The following is a 24,756-nucleotide window of genomic DNA, read 5'->3' on the forward strand; positions in this document are numbered from 1 at the left end:
GTTACACTGCGAATCTAAGGGATGAGAAAAAGCGTTTATTTCGGGCTGAAAAACACGTTTTGAAAACTGTGTTGTTCCTGCCCTATAAGTTACATGGGGGTTACCAAAGTTGCCAAAACATGTTTATTTCTGCTGAAAAACACGTTTTGACAATTTCTGTACTGGGGTTAAGGGCTGACTCAATGTGCTCTTCTGAGCCAGGCAGTTACACTGCGAATCTAAGGGCTGAGAAAAAGCGTTTATTTCGGGCTGAAAAACACGTTTTGAAAACTGTGCTGTTCCTGCCCTGTAAGTTACATGGTGGTGACCAAAGTTGCCAAAACGTGTTTATTTCTGCTGAAAAACACATTTTGACAATTTCTGTACACTGGGGTTAAGTGCTGACTCAATGTGCTCTTCTGAGCCAGGCAGTTACACAGCGATTCTAAGGGCTGACAAAACGCGTTTATTTCGGGCTGAAAAACACGTTTTGAAATCTGTGTTGTTCCTGCCCTATAAGTTACATGGTGGTGACCAAAGTTGCCAAAACATGTTTATTTCTGCTGAAAAACACGTTTTGACAATTTCTGAGCACTGGGGTTAAGGGCTGACTCAGTGTGCTCTTCTGAGCCAGGCAGTTACACTGCGAATCTAAGGGCTGAGAAAAAGCGTTTATTTCGGGCTGAAAAACACGTTTTGAAAACTGTGTTGTTCCTGCCCTATAAGTTACATGGGGGTTACCAAAGTTGCCAAAACGTTTATTTCTGCTGAAAAACACGTTTTGACAATTTCTGTACACTGGGGTTAAGGGCTGACTCAATGTGCTCTTCTGAGCCAGGCAGTTACACTGCGAATCTAAGGGCTGAGAAAAAGCGTTTATTTCGGGCTGAAAAACAAGTTTTGAAAACTGTGTTGTTCCTACCCTATAAGTTACATGGGGGTTACCAAAGTTGCCAAAACATGTTTATTTCTGCTGAAAAACACGTTTTGACAATTTCTGTACACTGGTGTTAAGGGCTGACTCAATGTGCTCTTCTGAGCAGGGCAGTTACACAGCGATTCTAAGGGCTGACAAAACGCGTTTATTTCGGGCTGAAAAACACGTTTTGAAAACTGTGTTGTTCTTGCCCTAAAAGTTACATGGTGGTTACCAAAGTTGCCAAAACGTGTTTATTTCTGCTGAAAAACACGATTTGACAATTTCTGCACACTGGGGTTAAGGGCTGACTCAATGTGCTCTTCTGAGCCAGGCAGTTACACTGCGAATCTAAGGGCTGAGAAAAAGCGTTTATTTCGGACTGAAAAACACGTTTTGAAAACTGTGCTGTTCCTGCCCTATAAGTTACATGGTGGTGACCAAAGTTGCCAAAACGTCTTTATTTCTGCTGAAAAACACGTTTTGACAATTTCTGAGCACTGGGGTTAAGGGCTGACTCAATGTGCTCTTCTGAGCCAGGCAGTTACACTGCGAATCTAAGGGATGAGAAAAAGCGTTTATTTCGGGCTGAAAAACACGTTTTGAAAACTGTGTTGTTCCTGCCCTATAAGTTACATGGGGGTTACCAAAGTTGCCAAAACATGTTTATTTCTGCTGAAAAACACGTTTTGACAATTTCTGTACACTGGGGTTAAGGGCTGACTCAATGTGCTCTTCTGAGCCAGGCAGTTACACTGCGAATCTAAGGGCTGAGAAAAAGCGTTTATTTCGGGCTGAAAAACACGTTTTGAAAACTGTGCTGTTCCTGCCCTGTAAGTTACATGGTGGTGACCAAAGTTGCCAAAACGTGTTTATTTCTGCTGAAAAACACATTTTGACAATTTCTGTACACTGGGGTTAAGTGCTGACTCAATGTGCTCTTCTGAGCCAGGCAGTTACACAGCGATTCTAAGGGCTGACAAAACGCGTTTATTTCGGGCTGAAAAACACGTTTTGAAAACTGTGTTGTTCCTGCCCTATAAGTTACATGGTGGTGACCAAAGTTGCCAAAACATGTTTATTTCTGCTGAAAAACAGGTTTTGACAATTTCTGAGCACTGGGGTTAAGGGCTGACTCAGTGTGCTCTTCTGAGCCAGGCAGTTACGCTGCGAATCTAAGGGCTGAGAAAAAGCGTTTATTTCGGGCTGAAAAACACGTTTTGAAAACTGTGTTGTTCCTACCCTATAAGTTACATGGGGGTTACCAAAGTTGCCAAAACATGTTTATTTCTGCTGAAAAACACGTTTTGACAATTTCTGTACACTGGGGTTAAGGGCTGACTCAATGTGCTCTTCTGAGCCAGGCAGTTACACTGCGAATCTAAGGGATGAGAAAAAGCGTTTATTTCGGGCTGAAAACCACGTTTTGAAAACTGTGTTGTTCCTGCCCTATAAGTTACATGGGGGTTACCAAAGTTGCCAAAACATGTTTATTTCTGCTGAAAAACACGTTTTGACAATTTCTGTACACTGGGGTTAAGGGCTGACTCAATGTGCTCTTCTGAGCCAGGCAGTTACACTGCGAATCTAAGGGCTGAGAAAAAGCGTTTATTTCGGGCTGAAAAACACGTTTTGAAAACTGTGCTGTTCCTGCCCTGTAAGTTACATGGTGGTGACCAAAGTTGCCAAAACGTGTTTATTTCTGCTGAAAAACACATTTTGACAATTTCTGTACACTGGGGTTAAGTGCTGACTCAATGTGCTCTTCTGAGCCAGGCAGTTACACAGCGATTCTAAGGGCTGACAAAACGCGTTTATTTCGGGCTGAAAAACACGTTTTGAAAACTGTGTTGTTCCTGCCCTATAAGTTACATGGTGGTGACCAAAGTTGCCAAAACATGTTTATTTCTGCTGAAAAACACGTTTTGACAATTTCTGAGCACTGGAGTTAAGGGCTGACTCAGTGTGCTCTTCTGAGCCAGGCAGTTACACTGCGAATGTAAGGGCTGAGAAAAAGCGTTTATTTCGGGCTGAAAAACACGTTTTGAAAACTGTGTTGTTCCTACCCTATAAGTTACATGGGGGTTACCAAAGTTGCCAAAACGTGTTTATTTCTGCTGAAAAACACATTTTGACAATTTCTGTACACTGGGGTTAAGTGCTGACTCAATGTGCTCTTCTGAGCCAGGCAGTTACACAGCGATTCTAAGGGCTGACAAAACGCGTTTATTTCGGGCTGAAAAACACGTTTTGAAAACTGTGTTGTTCCTGCCCTATAAGTTACATGGTGGTGACCAAAGTTGCCAAAACATGTTTATTTCTGCTGAAAAACACGTTTTGACAATTTCTGAGCACTGGGGTTAAGGGCTGACTCAGTGTGCTCTTCTGAGCCAGGCAGTTACATTGCGAATCTAAGGGCTGAGAAAAAGCGTTTATTCGGGCTGAAAAACACGTTTTGAAAACTGTGTTGTTCCTGCCCTATAAGTTACATGGGGGTTAACAAAGTTGCCAAAACATGTTTATTTCTGCTGAAAAACACGTTTTGACAATTTCTGTACACTGGGGTTAAGGGCTGACTCAATGTGCTCTTCTGAGCAGGGCAGTTACACAGCGATTCTAAGGGCTGACAAAACGCGTTTATTTCGGGCTGAAAAACACGTTTTGAAAACTGTGTTGTTCCTGCCCTATAAGTTACATGGTGGTGACCAAAGTTGCCAAAACGTCTTTATTTCTGCTGAAAAACACGTTTTGACAATTTCTGAGCACTGGGGTTAAGGGCTGACTCAATGTGCTCTTCTGAGCCAGGCAGTTACACTGCGAATCTAAGGGCTGAGAAAAAGCGTTTATTTCGGGCTGAAAAACACGTTTTGAAAACTGTGTTGTTCCTACCCTATAAGTTACATGGGGGTTACCAAAGTTGCCAAAACATGTTTATTTCTGCTGAAAAACACGTTTTGACAATTTCTGTACACTGGGGTTAAGGGCTGACTCAATGTGCTCTTCTGAGCCAGGCAGTTACACTGCGAATCTAAGGGCTGAGAAAAAGCGTTTATTTCGGGCTGAAAAACACGTTTTGAAAACTGTGCTGTTCCTGCCCTGTAAGTTACATGGTGGTGACCAAAGTTGCCAAAACGTGTTTATTTCTGCTGAAAAACACATTTTGACAATTTCTGTACACTGGGGTTAAGTGCTGACTCAATGTGCTCTTCTGAGCCAGGCAGTTACACAGCGATTCTAAGGGCTGACAAAACGCGTTTATTTCGGGCTGAAAAACACGTTTTGAAAACTGTGTTGTTCCTGCCCTATAAGTTACATGGTGGTGACCAAAGTTGCCAAAACATGTTTATTTCTGCTGAAAAACACGTTTTGACAATTTCTGAGCACTGGGGTTAAGGGCTGACTCAATGTGCTCTTCTGAGCCAGGCAGTTACACTGCGAATCTAAGGGCTGAGAAAAAGCGTTTATTTCGGGCTGAAAAACACGTTTTGAAAACTGTGTTGTTCCTGCCCTATAAGTTACATGGTGGTGACCAAAGTTGCCAAAACGTCTTTATTTCTGCTGAAAAACACGTTTTGACAATTTCTGAGCACTGGGGTTAAGGGCTGACTCAATGTGCTCTTCTGAGCCAGGCAGTTACACTGCGAATCTAAGGGATGAGAAAAAGCGTTTATTTCGGGCTGAAAAACACGTTTTGAAAACTGTGCTGTTCCTGCCCTATAAGTTACATGGGGGTTACCAAAGTTGCCAAAACATGTTTATTTCTGCTGAAAAACACGTTTTGACAATTTCTGTACACTGGTGTTAAGGGCTGAATCAATGTGCTCTTCTGAGCCAGGCAGTTACACTGCGATTCTAAGGGTTGACAAAACGCGTTTATTTCGGGCTGAAAAACACGTTTTGAAAACTGTGCTGTTCCTGCCCTATAAGTTACATGGTGGTGACCAAAGTTGCCAAAACGTCTTTATTTCTGCTGAAAAACACGTTTTGACAATTTCTGAGCACTGGGGTTAAGGGCTGACTCAATGTGCTCTTCTGAGCCAGGCAGTTACACTGCGAATCTAAGGGCTGAGAAAAAGCGTTTATTTCGGGCTGAAAAACACGTTTTGAAAACTGTGTTGTTCCTACCCTATAAGTTACATGGGGGTTACCAAAGTTGCCAAAACATGTTTATTTCTGCTGAAAAACACGTTTTGACAATTTCTGTACACTGGGGTTAAGGGCTGACTCAATGTGCTCTTCTGAGCCAGGCAGTTACACAGCGAATCTAAGGGCTGAGAAAAAGCGTTTATTTCGAGCTGAAAAACACGTTTTGAAAACTGTGTTGTTCCTGCCCTATAAGTTACATGGGGGTTACCAAAGTTGCCAAAACATGTTTATTTCTGCTGAAAAACACGTTTTGACAATTTCTGTACACTGGGGTTAAGGGCTGACTCAATGTGCTCTTCTGAGCCAGGCAGTTACACTGCGAATCTAAGGGCTGAGAAAAAGCGTTTATTTCGGGCTGAAAAACACGTTTTGAAAACTGTGCTGTTCCTGCCCTGTAAGTTACATGGTGGTGACCAAAGTTGCCAAAACGTGTTTATTTCTGCTGAAAAACACATTTTGACAATTTCTGTACACGGGGGTTAAGTGCTGACTCAATGTGCTCTTCTGAGCCAGGCAGTTACACAGCGATTCTAAGGGCTGACAAAACGCGTTTATTTCGGGCTGAAAAACACGTTTTGAAAACTGTGTTGTTCCTGCCCTATATGTTACATGGTGGTGACCAAAGTTGCCAAAACATGTTTATTTCTGCTGAAAAACACGTTTTGACAATTTCTGAGCACTGGGGTTAAGGGCTGACTCAGTGTGCTCTTCTAGAGCCAGGCAGTTACACTGCGAATCTAAGGGCTGAGAAAAAGCGTTTATTTCGGGCTGAAAAACACGTTTTGAAAACTGTGTTGTTCCTACCCTATAAGTTACATGGGGGTTACCAAAGTTGCCAAAACATGTTTATTTCTGCTGAAAAACACGTTTTGACAATTTCTGTACACTGGGGTTAAGGGCGGACTCAATGTGCTCTTCTGAGCCAGGCAGTTACACAGCGATTCTAAGGGCTGACAAAACGCGTTTATTTCGGGCTGAAAAACACGTTTTGAAAACTGTGCTGTTCCTGCCCTATAAGTTACATGGTGGTGACCAAAGTTGCCAAAACGTCTTTATTTCTGCTGAAAAACACGTTTTGACAATTTCTGAGCACTGGGGTTAAGGGCTGACTCAGTGTGCTCTTCTGAGCCAGGCAGTTACACTGCGAATCTAAGGGCTGAGAAAAAGCGTTTATTTCGGGCTGAAAAACACGTTTTGAAAACTGTGTTGTTCCTGCCCTATAAGTTACATGGGGGTTACCAAAGTTGCCAAAACATGTTTATTTCTGCTGAAAAACACGTTTTGACAATTTCTGTACACTGGGGTTAAGGGCTGACTCAATGTGCTCTTCTGAGCCAGGCAGTTACACTGCGAATCTAAGGGCTGAGAAAAAGCGTTTATTTCGGGCTGAAAAACACGTTTTGAAAACTGTGCTGTTCCTGCCCTGTAAGTTACATGGTGGTGACCAAAGTTGCCAAAACATGTTTATTTCTGCTGAAAAACACGTTTTGACAATTTCTGAGCACTGGGGTTAAGGGCTGACTCAATGTGCTCTTCTGAGCCAGGCAGTTACACTGCGAATCTAAGGGCTGAGAAAAAGCGTTTATTTCGGGCTGAAAAACACGTTTTGAAAACTGTGTTGTTCCTACCCTATAAGTTACATGGGGGTTACCAAAGTTGCCAAAACATGTTTATTTCTGCTGAAAAACACGTTTTGACAATTTCTGTACACTGGGGTTAAGGGCTGACTCAATGTGCTCTTCTGAGCCAGGCAGTTACACAGCGATTCTAAGGGCTGACAAAACGCGTTTATTTCGGGCCGAAAAACACGTTTTGAAAACTGTGTTGTTCCTGCCCTATAAGTTACATGGGGGTTACCAAAGTTGCCAAAACATGTTTATTTCTGCTGAAAAACACGTTTTGACAATTTCTGTACACTGGGGTTAAGGGCTGACTCAATGTGCTCTTCTGAGCCAGGCAGTTACACTGCGATTCTAAGGGCTGACAAAACGCGTTTATTTCGGGCTGAAAAACACGTTTTGAAAACTGTGCTGTTCCTGCCCTATAAGTTACATGGTGGTGACCAAAGTTGCCAAAACGTCTTTATTTCTGCTGAAAAACACGTTTTGACAATTTCTCAGCACTGGGGTTAAGGGCTGACTCAATGTGCTCTTCTGAGCCAGGCAGTTACACTGCGAATCTAAGGGCTGAGAAAAAGCGTTTATTTCGGGCTGAAAAACACGTTTTGAAAACTGTGTTGTTCCTACCCTATAAGTTACATGGGGGTTACCAAAGTTGCCAAAACATGTTAATTTCTGCTGAAAAACACGTTTTGACAATTTCTGTACACTGGGGTTAAGGGCTGACTCAATGTGCTCTTCTGAGCCAGGCAGTTACACAGCGATTCTAAGGGCTGACAAAACGCGTTTATTTCGGGCTGAAAAACACGTTTTGAAAACTGTGTTGTTCCTGCCCTAAAAGTTACATGGTGGTTACCAAAGTTGCCAAAACGTGTTTATTTCTGCTGAAAAACACGATTTGACAATTTCTGCACACTGGGGTTAAGGGCTGACTCAATGTGCTCTTCTGAGCCAGGCAGTTACACTGCGAATCTAAGGGCTGACAAAACGCGTTTATTTCGGGCTGAAAAACACGTTTTGAAAACTGTGTTGTTCCTGCCCTAAAAGTTACATGGTGGTTACCAAAGTTTCCAAAACGTGTTTATTTCTGCTGAAAAACACGTTTTGACAATTTCTGCACACTGGGGTTAAGGGCTGACTCAATGTGCTCTTCTGAGCCAGGCAGTTACACTGCGAATCTAAGGGCTGAGAAAAAGCGTTTATTTCGGGCTGATAAACACGTTTTGAAAACTGTGCTGTTCCTGCCCTATAAGTTACATGGTGGTGACCAAAGTTGCCAAAACGTCTTTATTTCTGCTGAAAAACACGTTTTGACAATTTCTGAGTACTGGGGTTAAGGGCTGACTCAATGTGCTCTTCTGAGCCAGGCAGTTACACTGCGAATCTAAGGGATGAGAAAAAGCGTTTATTTCGGGCTGAAAAACACGTTTTGAAAACTGTGTTGTTCCTGCCCTATAAGTTACATGGGGGTTACCAAAGTTGCCAAAACATGTTTATTTCTGCTGAAAAACACGTTTTGACAATTTCTGTACACTGGGGTTAAGGGCTGACTCAATGTGCTCTTCTGAGCCAGGCAGTTACACTGCGAATCTAAGGGCTGAGAAAAAGCGTTTATTTCGGGCTGAAAAACACGTTTTGAAAACTGTGCTGTTCCTGCCCTGTAAGTTACATGGTGGTGACCAAAGTTGCCAAAACGTGTTTATTTCTGCTGAAAAACACATTTTGACAATTTCTGTACACTGGGGTTAAGTGCTGACTCAATGTGCTCTTCTGAGCCAGTCAGTTACACAGCGATTCTAAGGGCTGACAAAACGCGTTTATTTCGGGCTGAAAAACACGTTTTGAAAACTGTGTTGTTCCTGCCCTATAAGTTACATGGTGGTGACCAAAGTTGCCAAAACATGTTTATTTCTGCTGAAAAACACGTTTTGACAATTTCTGAGCACTGGAGTTAAGGGCTGACTCAGTGTGCTCTTCTGAGCCAGTCAGTTACACTGCGAATGTAAGGGCTGAGAAAAAGCGTTTATTTCGGGCTGAAAAACACGTTTTGAAAACTGTGTTGTTCCTACCCTATAAGTTACATGGGGGTTACCAAAGTTGCCAAAACGTGTTTATTTCTGCTGAAAAACACATTTTGACAATGTCTGTACACTGGGGTTAAGTGCTGACTCAATGTGCTCTTCTGAGCCAGGCAGTTACACAGCGATTCTAAGGGCTGACAAAACGCGTTTATTTCGGGCTGAAAAACACGTTTTGAAAACTGTGTTGTTCCTGCCCTATAAGTTACATGGTGGTGACCAAAGTTGCCAAAACATGTTTATTTCTGCTGAAAAACACGTTTTGACAATTTCTGAGCACTGGGGTTAAGGGCTGACTCAGTGTGCTCTTCTGAGCCAGGCAGTTACACAGCGATTCTAAGGGCTGACAAAACGCGTTTATTTCGGGCTGAAAAACACGTTTTGAAAACTGTGTTGTTCCTGCCCTAAAAGTTACATGGTGGTTACCAAAGTTGCCAAAACGTGTTTATTTCTGCTGAAAAACACGATTTGACAATTTCTGCACACTGGGGTTAAGGGCTGACTCAATGTGCTCTTCTGAGCCAGGCAGTTACACTGCGAATCTAAGGGCTGAGAAAAAGCGTTTATTTCGGGCTGAAAAACACGTTTTGAAAACTGTGCTGTTCCTGCCCTATAAGTTACATGGTGGTGACCAAAGTTGCCAAAACGTCTTTATTTCTGCTGAAAAACACGTTTTGACAATTTCTGAGCACTGGGGTTAAGGGCTGACTCAATGTGCTCTTCTGAGCCAGGCAGTTACACTGCGAATCTAAGGGATGAGAAAAAGCGTTTATTTCGGGCTGAAAAACACGTTTTGAAAACTGTGTTGTTCCTGCCCTATAAGTTACATGGGGGTTACCAAAGTTGCCAAAACATGTTTATTTCTGCTGAAAAACACGTTTTGACAATTTCTGTACACTGGGGTTAAGGGCTGACTCAATGTGCTCTTCTGAGCCAGGCAGTTACACTGCGAATCTAAGGGCTGAGAAAAAGCGTTTATTTCGGGCTGAAAAACACGTTTTGAAAACTGTGCTGTTCCTGCCCTGTAAGTTACATGGTGGTGACCAAAGTTGCCAAAACGTGTTTATTTCTGCTGAAAAACACATTTTGACAATTTCTGTACACTGGGGTTAAGTGCTGACTCAATGTGCTCTTCTGAGCCAGGCAGTTACACAGCGATTCTAAGGGCTGACAAAACGCGTTTATTTCGGGCTGAAAAACACGTTTTGAAAACTGTGTTGTTCCTGCCCTATAAGTTACATGGTGGTGACCAAAGTTGCCAAAACATGTTTATTTCTGCTGAAAAACACGTTTTGACAATTTCTGAGCACTGGGGTTAAGGGCTGACTCAATGTGCTCTTCTGAGCCAGGCAGTTACACTGCGAATCTAAGGGCTGAGAAAAAGCGTTTATTTCGGGCTGAAAAACACGTTTTGAAAACTGTGTTGTTCCTGCCCTATAAGTTACATGGTGGTGACCAAAGTTGCCAAAACGTCTTTATTTCTGCTGAAAAACACGTTTTGACAATTTCTGAGCACTGGGGTTAAGGGCTGACTCAATGTGCTCTTCTGAGCCAGGCAGTTACACTGCGAATCTAAGGGATGAGAAAAAGCGTTTATTTCGGGCTGAAAAACACGTTTTGAAAACTGTGCTGTTCCTGCCCTATAAGTTACATGGGGGTTACCAAAGTTGCCAAAACATGTTTATTTCTGCTGAAAAACACGTTTTGACAATTTCTGTACACTGGTGTTAAGGGCTGACTCAATGTGCTCTTCTGAGCCAGGCAGTTACACTGCGATTCTAAGGGCTGACAAAACGCGTTTATTTCGGGCTGAAAAACACGTTTTGAAAACTGTGCTGTTCCTACCCTATAAGTTACATGGTGGTGACCAAAGTTGCCAAAACGTCTTTATTTCTGCTGAAAAACACGTTTTGACAATTTCTGAGCACTGGGGTTAAGGGCTGACTCAATGTGCTCTTCTGAGCCAGGCAGTTACACTGCGAATCTAAGGGCTGAGAAAAAGCGTTTATTTCGGGCTGAAAAACACGTTTTGAAAACTGTGTTGTTCCTACCCTATAAGTTACATGGGGGTTACCAAAGTTGCCAAAACATGTTTATTTCTGCTGAAAAACACGTTTTGACAATTTCTGTACACTGGGGTTAAGGGCTGACTCAATGTGCTCTTCTGAGCCAGGCAGTTACACAGCGAATCTAAGGGCTGAGAAAAAGCGTTTATTTCGAGCTGAAAAACACGTTTTGAAAACTGTGTTGTTCCTGCCCTATAAGTTACATGGGGGTTACCAAAGTTGCCAAAACATGTTTATTTCTGCTGAAAAACACGTTTTGACAATTTCTGTACACTGGGGTTAAGGGCTGACTCAATGTGCTCTTCTGAGCCAGGCAGTTACACTGCGAATCTAAGGGCTGAGAAAAAGCGTTTATTTCGGGCTGAAAAACACGTTTTGAAAACTGTGCTGTTCCTGCCCTGTAAGTTACATGGTGGTGACCAAAGTTGCCAAAACGTGTTTATTTCTGCTGAAAAACACATTTTGACAATTTCTGTACACGGGGGTTAAGTGCTGACTCAATGTGCTCTTCTGAGCCAGGCAGTTACACAGCGATTCTAAGGGCTGACAAAACGCGTTTATTTCGGGCTGAAAAACACGTTGTGAAAACTGTGTTGTTCCTGCCCTATATGTTACATGGTGGTGACCAAAGTTGCCAAAACATGTTTATTTCTGCTGAAAAACACGTTTTGACAATTTCTGAGCACTGGGGTTAAGGGCTGACTCAGTGTGCTCTTCTAGAGCCAGGCAGTTACACTGCGAATCTAAGGGCTGAGAAAAAGCGTTTATTTCGGGCTGAAAAACACGTTTTGAAAACTGTGTTGTTCCTACCCTATAAGTTACATGGGGGTTACCAAAGTTGCCAAAACATGTTTATTTCTGCTGAAAAACACGTTTTGACAATTTCTGTACACTGGGGTTAAGGGCGGACTCAATGTGCTCTTCTGAGCCAGGCAGTTACACAGCGATTCTAAGGGCTGACAAAACGCGTTTATTTCGGGCTGAAAAACACGTTTTGAAAACTGTGCTGTTCCTGCCCTATAAGTTACATGGTGGTGACCAAAGTTGCCAAAACGTCTTTATTTCTGCTGAAAAACACGTTTTGACAATTTCTGAGCACTGGGGTTAAGGGCTGACTCAGTGTGCTCTTCTGAGCCAGGCAGTTACACTGCGAATCTAAGGGCTGAGAAAAAGCGTTTATTTCGGGCTGAAAAACACGTTTTGAAAACTGTGCTGTTCCTGCCCTATAAGTTACATGGTGGTGACCAAAGTTGCCAAAACGTCTTTATTTCTGCTGAAAAACACGTTTTGACAATTTCTGAGCACTGGGGTTAAGGGCTGACTCAGTGTGCTCTTCTGAGCCAGGCAGTTACACTGCGAATCTAAGGGCTGAGAAAAAGCGTTTATTTCGGGCTGAAAAACACGTTTTGAAAACTGTGCTGTTCCTGCCCTGTAAGTTACATGGTGGTGACCAAAGTTGCCAAAACATGTTTATTTCTGCTGAAAAACACGTTTTGACAATTTCTGAGCACTGGGGTTAAGGGCTGACTCAATGTGCTCTTCTGAGCCAGGCAGTTACACTGCGAATCTAAGGGCTGAGAAAAAGCGTTTATTTCGGGCTGAAAAACACGTTTTGAAAACTGTGTTGTTCCTACCCTATAAGTTACATGGGGGTTACCAAAGTTGCCAAAACATGTTTATTTCTGCTGAAAAACACGTTTTGACAATTTCTGTACACTGGGGTTAAGGGCTGACTCAATGTGCTCTTCTGAGCCAGGCAGTTACACAGCGATTCTAAGGGCTGACAAAACGCGTTTATTTCGGGCCGAAAAACACGTTTTGAAAACTGTGTTGTTCCTGCCCTATAAGTTACATGGGGGTTACCAAAGTTGCCAAAACATGTTTATTTCTGCTGAAAAACACGTTTTGACAATTTCTGTACACTGGGGTTAAGGGCTGACTCAATGTGCTCTTCTGAGCCAGGCAGTTACACTGCGATTCTAAGGGCTGACAAAACGCGTTTATTTCGGGCTGAAAAACACGTTTTGAAAACTGTGCTGTTCCTGCCCTATAAGTTACATGGTGGTGACCAAAGTTGCCAAAACGTCTTTATTTCTGCTGAAAAACACGTTTTGACAATTTCTGAGCACTGGGGTTAAGGGCTGACTCAATGTGCTCTTCTGAGCCAGGCAGTTACACTGCGAATCTAAGGGCTGAGAAAAAGCGTTTATTTCGGGCTGAAAAACACGTTTTGAAAACTGTGTTGTTCCTACCCTATAAGTTACATGGGGGTTACCAAAGTTGCCAAAACATGTTAATTTCTGCTGAAAAACACGTTTTGACAATTTCTGTACACTGGGGTTAAGGGCTGACTCAATGTGCTCTTCTGAGCCAGGCAGTTACACAGCGATTCTAAGGGCTGACAAAACGCGTTTATTTCGGGCTGAAAAACACGTTTTGAAAACTGTGTTGTTCCTGCCCTAAAAGTTACATGGTGGTTACCAAAGTTGCCAAAACGTGTTTATTTCTGCTGAAAAACACGATTTGACAATTTCTGCACACTGGGGTTAAGGGCTGACTCAATGTGCTCTTCTGAGCCAGGCAGTTACACTGCGAATCTAAGGGCTGAGAAAAAGCGTTTATTTCGGGCTGAAAAACACGTTTTGAAAACTGTGCTGTTCCTGCCCTATAAGTTACATGGTGGTGACCAAAGTTGCCAAAACGTCTTTATTTCTGCTGAAAAACACGTTTTGACAATTTCTGAGCACTGGGGTTAAGGGCTGACTCAATGTGCTCTTCTGAGCCAGGCAGTTACACTGCGAATCTAAGGGATGAGAAAAAGCGTTTATTTCGGGCTGAAAAACACGTTTTGAAAACTGTGTTGTTCCTGCCCTATAAGTTACATGGGGGTTACCAAAGTTGCCAAAACATGTTTATTTCTGCTGAAAAACACGTTTTGACAATTTCTGTACACTGGGGTTAAGGGCTGACTCAATGTGCTCTTCTGAGCCAGGCAGTTACACTGCAAATCTAAGGGCTGAGAAAAAGCGTTTATTTCGGGCTGAAAAACACGTTTTGAAAACTGTGCTGTTCCTGCCCTGTAAGTTACATGGTGGTGACCAAAGTTGCCAAAACGTGTTTATTTCTGCTGAAAAACACATTTTGACAATTTCTGTACACTGGGGTTAAGTGCTGACTCAATGTGCTCTTCTGAGCCAGGCAGTTACACAGCGATTCTAAGGGCTGACAAAACGCGTTTATTTCGGGCTGAAAAACACGTTTTGAAAACTGTGTTGTTCCTGCCCTATAAGTTACATGGTGGTGACCAAAGTTGCCAAAACATGTTTATTTCTGCTGAAAAACACGTTTTAACAATTTCTGAGCACTGGGGTTAAGGGCTGACTCAATGTGCTCTTCTGAGCCAGGCAGTTACACTGCGAATCTAAGGGCTGAGAAAAAGCGTTTATTTCGGGCTGAAAAACACGTTTTGAAAACTGTGTTGTTCCTGCCCTATAAGTTACATGGTGGTGACCAAAGTTGCCAAAACGTCTTTATTTCTGCTGAAAAACACGTTTTGACAATTTCTGAGCACTGGGGTTAAGGGCTGACTCAATGTGCTCTTCTGAGCCAGGCAGTTACACTGCGAATCTAAGGGCTGAGAAAAAGCGTTTATTTCGTGCTGAAAAACACGTTTTGAAAACTGTGTTGTTCCTGCCCTATAAGTTACATGGGGGTTACCAAAGTTGCCAAAACATGTTTATTTCTGCTGAAAAACACGTTTTGACAATTTCTGTACTGGGGTTAAGGGCTGACTCAATGTGCTCTTCTGAGCCAGGCAGTTACACTGCGAATCTAAGGGCTGAGAAAAAGCGTTTATTTCGGGCTGAAAAACACGTTTTGAAAACTGTGCTGTTCCTGCCCTGTAAGTTACATGGTGGTGACCAAAGTTGCCAAAACGTGTTTATTTCTGCTGAAAAACACATTTTGACAATTTCTGTACACTGGGGTTAAGTGCTGACTCAATGTGCTCTTCTGAGCCAGGCAGTTACACAGCGATTCTAAGGGCTGACAAAACGCGTTTATTTCGGGCTGAAAAACACGTTTTGAAAACTGTGTTGTTCCTGCCCTATAAGTTACATGGTGGTGACCAAAGTTGCCAAAACATGTTTATTTCTGCTGAAAAACACGTTTTGACAATTTCTGAGCACTGGGGTTAAGGGCTGACTCAGTGTGCTCTTCTGAGCCAGGCAGTTACACTGCGAATCTAAGGGCTGAGAAAAAGCGTTTATTTCGGGCTGAAAAACACGTTTTGAAAACTGTGTTGTTCCTGCCCTATAAGTTACATGGGGGTTACCAAAGTTGCCAAAACATGTTTATTTCTGCTGAAAAACACGTTTTGACAATTTCTGTACACTGGGGTTAAGGGCTGACTCAATGTGCTCTTCTGAGCCAGGCAGTTACACTGCGAATCTAAGGGCTGAGAAAAAGCGTTTATTTCGGGCTGAAAAACACGTTTTGAAAACTGTGCTGTTCCTGCCCTGTAAGTTACATGGTGGTGACCAAAGTTGCCAAAACATGTTTATTTCTGCTGAAAAACACGTTTTGACAATTTCTGAGCACTGGGGTTAAGGGCGACTCAGTGTGCTCTTCTGAGCCAGGCAGTTACACTGCGAATCTAAGGGCTGACAAAACGCGTTGATTTCGGGCTGAAAAACACGTTTTGAAAACTGTGCTGTTCCTGCCCTATAAGTTACATGGTGGTGACCAAAGTTGCCAAAACGTCTTTATTTCTGCTGAAAAACACGTTTTGACAATTTCTGAGCACTGGGGTTAAGGGCTGACTCAATGTGCTCTTCTGAGCCAGGCAGTTACACAGCGATTCTAAAGGCTGACAAAACGCGTTTATTTCGGGCTGAAAAACACGTTTTGAAAACTGTGCTGTTCCTGCCCTATAAGTTACATGGTGGTGACCAAAGTTGCCAAAACGTCTTTATTTCTGTTGAAAAACACGTTTTGACAATTTCTGAGCACTGGGGTTAAGGGCTGTCTCAATGTGCTCTTCTGAGCCAGGCAGTTACACTGCGAATCTAAGGGCTGAGAAAAAGCGTTTATTTCGGGCTGAAAAACACGTTTTGAAAACTGTGTTGTTCCTACCCTATAAGTTACATGGGGGTTACCAAAGTTGCCAAAACATGTTTATTTCTGCTGAAAATACGTTTTGACAATTTCTGTACACTGGGGTTAAGGGCTGACTCAATGTGCTCTTCTGAGCCAGGCAGTTACACAGCGATTCTAAGGGCTGACAAAACGCGTTTATTTCGGGCTGAAAAACACGTTTTGAAAACTGTGTTGTTCCTGCCCTAAAAGTTACATGGTGGTTACCAAAGTTGCCAAAACGTGTTTATTTCTGCTGAAAAACACGATTTGACAATTTCTGCACACTGGGGTTAAGGGCTGACTCAATGTGCTCTTCTGAGCCAGGCAGTTACACTGCGAATCTTAGGGCTGAGAAAAAGCGTTTATTTCAGGCTGAAAAACACGTTTTGAAAACTGTGCTGTTCCTGCCCTATAAGTTACATGGTGGTGACCAAAGTTGCCAAAACGTCTTTATTTCTGCTGAAAAACACGTTTTGACAATTTCTGAGCACTGGGGTTAAGGGCTGACTCAATGTGCTCTTCTGAGCCAGGCAGTTACACTGCGAATCTAAGGGATGAGAAAAAGCGTTTATTTCGGGCTGAAAAACTTGTTTTGAAAACTGTGTTGTTCCTGCCCTATAAGTTACATGGGGGTTACCAAAGTTGCCAAAACATGTTTATTTCTGCTGAAAAACACGTTTTGACAATTTCTGTACACTGGGGTTAAGGGCTGACTCAATGTGCTCTTCTGAGCCAGGCAGTTACACTTCGAATCTAAGGGCTGAGAAAAAGCGTTTATTTCGGGCTGAAAAACACGTTTTGAAAACTGTGCTGTTCCTGCCCTGTAAGTTACATGGTGGTGACCAAAGTTGCCAAAACGTGTTTATTTCTGCTGAAAAACACATTTTGACAATTTCTGTACACTGGGGTTAAGGGCTGACTCAATGTGCTCTTCTGAGCCAGGCAGTTACACTGCGAATCTAAGGGCTGAGAAAAAGCGTTTATTTCGGGCTGAAAAACACGTTTTGAAAACTGTGCTGTTCCTGCCCTATAAGTTACATGGTGGTGACCAAAGTTGCCAAAACGTCTTTATTTCTGCTGAAAAACACGTTTTGACAATTTCTGAGCACTGGGGTTAAGGGCTGACTCAATGTGCTCTTCTGAGCCAGGCAGTTACACTGCGAATCTAAGGGCTGAGAAAAAGCGTTTATTTCGGGCTGAAAAACACGTTTTGAAAACTGTGTTGTTCCTGCCCTATAAGTTACACGGGGGTTACCAAAGTTGCCAAAACATGTTTATTTCTGCTGAAAAACACGTTTTGACAATTTCTGTACACTGGGGTTAAGGGCTGACTCAATGTGCTCTTCTGAGCCAGGCAGTTACACAGCGATTCTAAGGGCTGACAAAACGCGTTTATTTCGTGCTGAAAAACACGTTTTGAAAACTGTGTTGTTCCTGCCCTAAAAGTTACATGGTGGTTACAAAAGTTGCCAAAACGTGTTTATTTCTGCTGAAAAACACGATTTGACAATTTCTGAGCACTGGGGTTAAGGGCTGACTCAATGTGCTCTTCTGAGCCAGGCAGTTACACTGCGAATCTAAGGGCTGAGAAAAAGCGTTTATTTCGGGCTGAAAAACACGTTTTGAAAACTGTGCTGTTCCTGCCCTATAAGTTACATGGTGGTGACCAAAGTTGCCAAAACGTCTTTATTTCTGCTGAAAAACACGTTTTGACAATTTCTGAGCACTGGGGTTAAGGGCTGACTCAATGTGCTCTTCTGAGCCAGGCAGTTACACAGCGATTCTAAGGGCTGACAAAACGCGTTTATTTCGGGCTGAAAAACACGTTTTGAAAACTGTGTTGTTCCTGCCCTATAAGATACATGGTGGTGACCAAAGTTGCCAAAACATGTTTATTTCTGCTGAAAAACACGTTTTGACAATTTCTGAGCACTGGGGTTTAGGGCTGACTCAGTGTGCTCTTCTGAGCCAGGCAGTTACACTGCGAATCTAAGGGCTGAGAAAAAGCGTTTATTTCGGGCTGAAAAACACGTTTTGAAAACTGTGTTGTTCCTATCCTATAAGTTACATGGGGGTTACCAAAGTTGCCAAAACATGTTTATTTCTGCTTGAAAACACGTTTTGACAATTTCTGTACACTGGGGTTAAGGGCTGACTCAATGTGCTCTTCTGAGCCAGGCAGTTACACAGCGATTCTAAGGGCTGACAAAACGCGTTTATTTCGGGCTGAAAAACACGTTTTGAAAACTGTGCTGTTCCTGCCCTATAAGTTACATGGTGGTGACCAAAGTTGCCAAAAAGTCTTTATTTCTGCTGAAAAACACATTTTGACAATTTCTGAGCACTGGGGTTAAGGGCTGACTCAATGTGCTCTTCTGAGCCAGGCAGTTACACTGCGAATCTAAGGGCTGAGAAAAAGCGTTTATTTCGGGCTGAAAAACACGTTTTGAAAACTGTGTTGTTCCTGCCCTATAAGTTACACGGGGGTTACCAAAGTTGCCAAAACATGTTTATTTCTGCTGAAAAACACGTTTTGACAATTTCTGAGCACTGGGGTTAAGGGCTGACTCAATGTGCTCTTCTGAGCCAGGCAGTTACACTGCGAATCTAAGGGCTGAGAAAAAGCGTTTATTTCGGGCTGAAAAACACGTTTTGAAAACTGTGTTGTTCCTACCCTATAAGTTACATGGGGGTTACCAAAGTTGCCAAAACATGTTTATTTCTGCTGAAAAACACGTTTTGACAATTTCTGTACACTGGGGTTAAGGGCTGACTCAATGTGCTCTTCTGAGCCAGGCAGTTACACAGCGATTCTAAGGGCTGACAAAACGCGTTTATTTCGGGCCGAAAAACACGTTTTGAAAACTGTGTTGTTCCTGCCCTATAAGTTACATGGTGGTGACCAAAGTTGCCAAAACGTCTTTATTTCTGCTGAAAAACACGTTTTGACAATTTCTGAGCACTGGGGTTAAGGGCTGACTCAATGTGCTCTTCTGAGCCAGGCAGTTACACTGCGAATCTAAGGGATGAGAAAAAGCGTTTATTTCGGGCTGAAAAACTTGTTTTGAAAACTGTGTTGTTCCTGCCCTATAAGTTACATGGGGGTTACCAAAGTTGCCAAAACATGTTTATTTCTGCTGAAAAACACGTTTTGACAATTTCTGTACACTGGGGTTAAGGGCTGACTCAATGTGCTCTTCTGAGCCAGGCAGTTACACTTCGAATCTAAGGGCTGAGAAAAAGCGTTTATTTCGGGCTGAAAAACACGTTTTGAAAACTGTGCTGTTCCTGCCCTGTAAGTTACATGGTGGTGACCAAAGTTGCCAAAACGTGTTTATTTCTGCTGAAAAACACATTTTGACAATTTCTGTACACTGGGGTTAAGGGCTGACTCAATGTGCTCTTCTGAGCCAGGCAGTTACACTGCGAATCTAAGGGCTGAGAAAAAGCGTTTATTTCGGGCTGAAAAACACGTTTTGAAAACTGTGCTGTTCCTGCCCTATAAGTTACATGGTGGTGACCAAAGTTGCCAAAACGTCTTTATTTCTGCTGAAAAACACGTTTTGACAATTTCTGAGCACTGGGGTTAAGGGCTGACTCAATGTGCTCTTTTGAGCCAGGCAGTTACACTGCGAATCTAAGGGCTGAGAAAAAGCGTTTATTTCGGGCTGAAAAACACGTTTTGAAAACTGTGTTGTTCCTGCCCTATAAGTTACACGGGGGTTACCAAAGTTGCCAAAACATGTTTATTTCTGCTGAAAAACACGTTTTGACAATTTCTGTACACTGGGGTTAAGGGCTGACTCAATGTGCTCTTCTGAGCCAGGCAGTTACACAGCGATTCTAAGGGCTGACAAAACGCGTTTATTTCGTGCTGAAAAACACGTTTTGAAAACTGTGTTGTTCCTGCCCTAAAAGTTACATGGTGGTTACAAAAGTTGCCAAAACGTGTTTATTTCTGCTGAAAAACACGATTTGACAATTTCTGAGCACTGGGGTTAAGGGCTGACTCAATGTGCTCTTCTGAGCCAGGCAGTTACACTGCGAATCTAAGGGCTGAGAAAAAGCGTTTATTTCGGGCTGAAAAACACGTTTTGAAAACTGTGCTGTTCCTGCCCTATAAGTTACATGGTGGTGACCAAAGTTGCCAAAACGTCTTTATTTCTGCTGAAAAACACGTTTTGACAATTTCTGAGCACTGGGGTTAAGGGCTGACTCAATGTGCTCTTCTGAGCCAGGCAGTTACACAGCGATTCTAAGGGCTGACAAAACGCGTTTATTTCGGGCTGAAAAACACGTTTTGAAAACTGTGTTGTTCCTGCCCTATAAGATACATGGTGGTGACCAAAGTTGCCAAAACATGTTTATTTCTGCTGAAAAACACGTTTTGACAATTTCTGAGCACTGGGGTTTAGGGCTGACTCAGTGTGCTCTTCTGAGCCAGGCAGTTACACTGCGAATCTAAGGGCTGAGAAAAAGCGTTTATTTCGGGCTGAAAAACACGTTTTGAAAACTGTGTTGTTCCTATCCTATAAGTTACATGGGGGTTACCAAAGTTGCCAAAACATGTTTATTTCTGCTTGAAAACACGTTTTGACAATTTCTGTACACTGGGGTTAAGGGCTGACTCAATGTGCTCTTCTGAGCCAGGCAGTTACACAGCGATTCTAAGGGCTGACAAAACGCGTTTATTTCGGGCTGAAAAACACGTTTTGAAAACTGTGCTGTTCCTGCCCTATAAGTTACATGGTGGTGACCAAAGTTGCCAAAAAGTCTTTATTTCTGCTGAAAAACACATTTTGACAATTTCTGAGCACTGGGGTTAAGGGCTGACTCAATGTGCTCTTCTGAGCCAGGCAGTTACACTGCGAATCTAAGGGCTGAGAAAAAGCGTTTATTTCGGGCTGAAAAACACGTTTTGAAAACTGTGTTGTTCCTGCCCTATAAGTTACACGGGGGTTACCAAAGTTGCCAAAACATGTTTATTTCTGCTGAAAAACACGTTTTGACAATTTCTGAGCACTGGGGTTAAGGGCTGACTCAATGTGCTCTTCTGAGCCAGGCAGTTACACTGCGAATCTAAGGGCTGAGAAAAAGCGTTTATTTCGGGCTGAAAAACACGTTTTGAAAACTGTGTTGTTCCTACCCTATAAGTTACATGGGGGTTACCAAAGTTGCCAAAACATGTTTATTTCTGCTGAAAAACACGTTTTGACAATTTCTGTACACTGGGGTTAAGGGCTGACTCAATGTGCTCTTCTGAGCCAGGCAGTTACACAGCGATTCTAAGGGCTGACAAAACGCGTTTATTTCGGGCCGAAAAACACGTTTTGAAAACTGTGTTGTTCCTGCCCTATAAGTTACATGGGGGTTACCAAAGTTGCCAAAACATGTTTATTTCTGCTGAAAAACACGTTTTGACAATTTCTGTACACTGGGGTTAAGGGCTGACTCAATGTGCTCTTCTGAGCCAGGCAGTTACACTGCGATTCTAAGGGCTGACAAAACGCGTTTATTTCGGGCTGAAAAACACGTTTTGAAAACTGTGCTGTTCCTGCCCTATAAGTTACATGGTGGTGACCAAAGTTGCCAAAACGTCTTTATTTCTGCTGAAAAACACGTTTTGACAATTTCTGAGCACTGGGGTTAAGGGCTGACTCAATGTGCTCTTCTGAGCCAGGCAGTTACACTGCGAATCTAAGGGATGAGAAAAAGCGTTTATTTCGGGCTGAAAAACACGTTTTGAAAACTGTGTTGTTCCTGCCCTATAAGTTACATGGGGGTTACCAAAGTTGCCAAAACATGTTTATTTCTGCTGAAAAACACGTTTTGACAATTTCTGTACACTGGGGTTAAGGGCTGACTCAATGTGCTCTTCTGAGCCAGGCAGTTACACTGCGAATCTAAGGGCTGAGAAAAAGCGTTTATTTCGGGCTGAAAAACACGTTTTGAAAACTGTGCTGTTCCTGCCCTGTAAGTTACATGGTGGTGACCAAAGTTGCCAAAACGTGTTTATTTCTGCTGAAAAACACATTTTGACAATTTCTGTACACTGGGGTTAAGTGCTGACTCAATGTGCTCTTCTGAGCCAGGCAGTTACACAGCGATTCTAAGGGCTGACAAAACGCGTTTATTTCGGGCTGAAAAACACGTTTTGAAAACTGTGTTGTTCCTGCCCTATAAGTTACATGGTGGTGACCAAAGTTGCCAAAACATGTTTATTTCTGCTGAAAAACACGTTTTGACAATTTCTGAGCACTGGGGTTAAGGGCTGACTCAGTGTGCTCTTCTGAGCCAGGCAGTTACACTGCGAATCTAAGGGCTGAGAAAAAGCGTTTATTTCGGGCTGAAAAACACGTTTTGAAAACTGTGTTGTTCCTACCCTATAAGTTACATGGGGGTTACCAAAGTTGCCAAAACATGTTTATTTCTGCTGAAAAACACGTTTTGACAATTTCTGTACACTGGGGTTAAGGGCTGACTCAATGTGCTCTTCTGAGCCAGGCAGTTACACAGCGATTCTAAGGGCTGACAAAACGCGTTTATTTCGGGCTGAAAAACACGTTTTGAAAACTGTGCTGTTCCTGCCCTATAAGTTACATGGTGGTGACCAGAGTTGCCAAAACGTCTTTATTTCTGCTGAAAAACACGTTTTGACAATTTCTGAGCACTGGGGTTAAGGGCTGACTCAATGTGCTCTTCTGAGCCAGGCAGTTACACAGCGATTCTAAAGGCTGACAAAACGCGTTTATTTCGGGCTGAAAAACACGTTTTGAAAACTGTGTTGTTCCTGCCCTATAAGTTACATGGTGGTGACCAAAGTTGCCAAAACATGTTTATTTCTGCTGAAAAACACGTTTTGACAATTTCTGAGCACTGGGGTTAAGGGCTGACTCAATGTGCTCTTCTGAGCCAGGCAGTTACACTGCGAATCTAAGGGCTGAGAAAAAGCGTTTATTTCGGGCTGAAAAACACGTTTTGAAAACTGTGTTGTTCCTGCCCTATAAGTTACATGGGGGTTACCAAAGTTGCCAAAACATGTTTATTTCTGCTGAAAAACACGTTTTGACAATTTCTGTACACTGGGGTTAAGGGCAGACTCAATGTGCTCTTCTGAGCCAGGCAGTTACACAGCGATTCTAAGGGCTGACAAAACGCGTTTATTTCGGGCTGAAAAACACGTTTTGAAAACTGTGCTGTTCCTGCCCTATAAGTTACATGGTGGTGACCAAAGTTGCCAAAACGTGTTTATTTCTGCTGAAAAACACGTTTTGACAATTTCTGAGCACTGGGGTTAAGGGCTGACTCAATGTGCTCTTCTGAGCCAGGCAGTTACACTGCGAATCTAAGGGCTGAGAAAAAGCGTTTATTTCGGGCTGAAAAACACGTTTTGAAAACTGTGTTGTTCCTACCCTATAAGTTACATGGGGGTTACCAAAGTTGCCAAAACATGTTAATTTCTGCTGAAAAACACGTTTTGACAATTTCTGTACACTGGGGTTAAGGGCTGACTCAATGTGCTCTTCTGAGCCAGGCAGTTACACAGCGATTCTAAGGGCTGACAAAACGCGTTTATTTCGGGCTGAAAAACACGTTTTGAAAACTGTGTTGTTCCTGCCCTAAAAGTTACATGGTGGTTACCAAAGTTGCCAAAACGTGTTTATTTCTGCTGAAAAACACGATTTGACAATTTCTGCACACTGGGGTTAAGGGCTGACTCAATGTGCTCTTCTGAGCCAGGCAGTTACACTGCGAATCTAAGGGCTGAGAAAAAGCGTTTATTTCGGGCTGAAAAACACGTTTTGAAAACTGTGCTGTTCCTGCCCTATAAGTTACATGGTGGTGACCAAAGTTGCCAAAACATGTTTATTTCTGCTGAAAAACACGTTTTGACAATTTCTGAGCACTGGGGTTAAGGGCTGACTCAGTGTGCTCTTCTGAGCCAGGCAGTTACACTGCGAATCTAAGGGCTGAGAAAAAGCGTTTATTTCGGGCTGAAAAACACGTTTTAAAACTGTGTTGTTCCTACCCTATAAGTTACATGGGGGTTACCAAAGTTGCCAAAACATGTTTATTTCTGCTGAAAAACACGTTTTGACAATTTCTGTACACTGGGGTTAAGGGCTGACTCAATGTGCTCTTCTGAGCCAGGCAGTTACACTGCGATTCTAAGGGCTGACAAAACGCGTTCATTTCGGGCTGAAAAACACGTTTTGAAAACTGTGCTGTTCCTGCCCTATAAGTTACATGGTGGTGACCAAAGTTGCCAAAACGTCTTTATTTCTGCTGAAAAACACGTTTTGACAATTTCTGAGCACTGGGGTTAAGGGCTGACTCAATGTGCTCTTCTGAGCCAGGCAGTTACACTGCGAATCTAAGGGCTGAGAAAAAGCGTTTATTTCGGGCTGAAAAACACGTTTTGAAAACTGTGCTGTTCCTGCCCTATAAGTTACATGGTGGTGACCAAAGTTGCCAAAACGTCTTTATTTCTGCTGAAAAACACGTTTTGACAATTTCTGAGCACTGGGGTTAAGGGCTGACTCAATGTGCTCTTCTGAGCCAGGCAGTTACACTGCGAATCTAAGGGATGAGAAAAAGCGTTTATTTCGGGCTGAAAAACACGTTTTGAAAACTGTGTTGTTCCTGCCCTATAAGTTACATGGGGGTTACCAAAGTTGCCAAAACATGTTTATTTCTGCTGAAAAACACGTTTTGACAATTTCTGTACACTGGGGTTAAGTGCTGACTCAATGTGCTCTTCTGAGCCAGGCAGTTACACAGCGATTCTAAGGGCTGACAAAACGCGTTTATTTCGG

The sequence above is a fragment of the Atractosteus spatula genome, chromosome 8 (assembly GCF_055471065.1).
Source record: "Atractosteus spatula isolate fAtrSpa1 chromosome 8, fAtrSpa1.hap1, whole genome shotgun sequence".
NCBI classification, from domain to species: domain Eukaryota; kingdom Metazoa; phylum Chordata; class Actinopteri; order Semionotiformes; family Lepisosteidae; genus Atractosteus; species Atractosteus spatula.